Genomic DNA, 2,377 nt, shown 5'->3' on the forward strand with positions numbered 1-2,377 from the left:
ACAACAGGAAATTCCCCTCTAGAAGCAAGCACACTTTTGCTACCAAGCCAAACTTTCTCCATTTGAACTCCACAGCAATTAAAAGCAGCATTTGTCTAATCAGAACTGAGCTGGATTAAACAACTGCCTGACTCCCTAAGCGTCTCCCCAGCACAGGGAGGGGGGTCCCACTTCCTGCACCCTGGTGCCAGCCCAGCTGCCAACAGCTATTCCTCAATCAGAAGCAGCCACTGCTACCATCCCTTCAGCCTGCTCTGCCTGCAACCAAGTTTTAAAGTCAGGCCTTGGGTTTTTTGGACACCAAGATCCAAGGTTGTGGGTAAAGAGGTTGCTGATCATCTTCGCCTCAGTGCCCTGTAAGATTTACCTTCTGATCTGCAAGACCTGATCACCAGTCTCTGGTTTTCCTAAGAAATAATAATGCAAAAAGTGTAATATGCAAGCAAACCGGTCATTTAAGGTTTCAAAGTGATGATTTATACAGTGGGGGAAGCACTGAAGTGCTGTTTCTCAGCTTGGTCACTGCAAAATGGAAATTAAAGAGAGCGACAAAAGGAAACATTTTGGAGAAAATGCGGTGAATACTCAAAGGCATCTCTCTATCACAAACATCTGAAATCAACTGGTGTTGCCCAAGAAAACAAGCAAAAACATTAACACCTTTCTTGTGAGCTTGCTGTGAAATAGTTCTCTCCTGCTTCAAAAGCAAAATAGCTCTCTTCTTTCACACACAATAAACTTTCAATAGTCCAGCAAAGTAAAACTTCAATTTATGACAATAATAGTCTGATTTTCTCACACTGCATTCAGCAGCAATGAAGTATATTTTATTCTCCTATCTCTGCTTTTCTCCTCATAGCATGCTATAACAGAACTGTGTTTTCTTTTTTTGTTAAAAACATTGCACAGGGCTTCACAGAGTCATTTGCCACCTTTTTTTTTTTTTAATAGGTGAGGCAGATTTGTGAAACAGCCTTAATATTCGAGTCTGAATCATTACATTTTAATATAACTTCATAATACAAAGGAACAGAGGGAGATCAGTCCCAGCTTTCTCTCCCATGTCCATAGATTCCCATGGAAAGAAACACGGCCCGATCATTCGATTATAAAAAAGTCATCCCTTGTTACTTTTGCCTTTTAAGCCCCATGGTCCTCCTGCTTTGAGCCTTTTCTCAGGTTCCCCAGCAGCAGGCCAGGCTGGGGCAGGACACCAGTGGGCATGGGGCAGGTGGCTGCATCTCCTCAACTCCTCCTTGGAAGGAAAGTGTGGGACAACGTCCAGGGAGGAGAGAAGGAGGCGGCGGTGCAGGGTTTTATTGTAAAATGACCTTGATTTGACAGGCATGTTCTCAGGTTTCAACAGATGCTGTGGGAAAGGCAACAGCAGCCAAGGCGGTCTGCAGGCATTTCTGATGATATGCAGACTTTTTTCTTCTGCCTATTTTTTTTTTTTAAATACATGGGGGGTGGGGGGAGTCTTCTCAGTTTCCATGACAACAGTGTCTCCACTTGTCTGTTATTAGATACCATCCGCTTCCTGTGTCTAAATTTTTAAACCAATCAGAAAAGTGTTTATAGATTTTGCAGCTCCTGGGACAGTCCCTCTCCTCCAAGAGAGCTACTTTAATGACACGTAACGCTCCGGCAGCCAGGGCTGCGAGGCCTGATATTTTCGGCTGCGAAGTGATCACAGTTTATGCTGTTTACCGGCTGATTCATGGGCTGTGCCAGAGAAAATTGGGGGTTTGCCGCTCGATTTACTGTGCCCTTAACAGACGTTACCATGTCAGATTTTTTCAAAAACCACACAAACTCATTTTCATTGTTTGCTGATTTTTGTTTCCGATTCATCTCCTGAAACAGCAGGATCTGTCCCTGCGTGACACGCGATTGCCTCGGCGAGGCCGTTATCCCACCGGAGTATCGGTCCGCCCTGACGGAAATGGATTCACGGTACAACATCGCCTGCTGTAATTAAAGTTTCGGCAAACTGGGCTCTAAGAGCAGCCGTACTGTAACCGTGCGAGGAGATTTACACAGGCATATATCTGATGATGTAAATAATACCTGGCCGCATCACAGTCGGCAAGTCAATAAGAAAATCCTTCTCCAGGGCGCAGGGACACCCGCATACATTGTGAAGGAATTAGCACACGGTAAGTCCAGTTAAGTGAAGAGCCGGCACTGAAGACCGGCAAGCAACGGGGAGCTGTTGTGAGAAGGGGAAAATCCCTTTCCCGGCGACTCTTGACAGACCAATACTACCAGAGGAGGATGCCCTTCAGGCGGGTGTGCAGGCACAAACGGAGCCCGGGAAGTACCGAGCGGCTTCTTCCCGGGCGGGGATCCAAGCGCCGGCGGCACGCAGGAACAA

General features: G+C 46.2%; 1 long non-coding RNA gene across 1 annotated transcript in view; it reads left to right on the forward strand.

The window, feature by feature from the left end:
* Window positions 1-52: 52 nt before the first annotated feature.
* The window catches only part of LOC108445388, a 9,506-nt gene continuing 7,181 nt past the window's right edge, over window positions 53-2,377 (forward strand). Inside the window, exon 1 of the long non-coding RNA XR_001860215.1 lies at window positions 53-2,159. This is a non-coding gene — a long non-coding RNA (uncharacterized LOC108445388). The remainder of the gene's footprint in view (window positions 2,160-2,377) is intronic.

This window comes from Corvus brachyrhynchos, unplaced genomic scaffold, assembly GCF_000691975.1.
Source record: "Corvus brachyrhynchos isolate BGI_N302 unplaced genomic scaffold, ASM69197v1 scaffold1, whole genome shotgun sequence".
In the NCBI taxonomy this organism is placed as follows: domain Eukaryota; kingdom Metazoa; phylum Chordata; class Aves; order Passeriformes; family Corvidae; genus Corvus; species Corvus brachyrhynchos.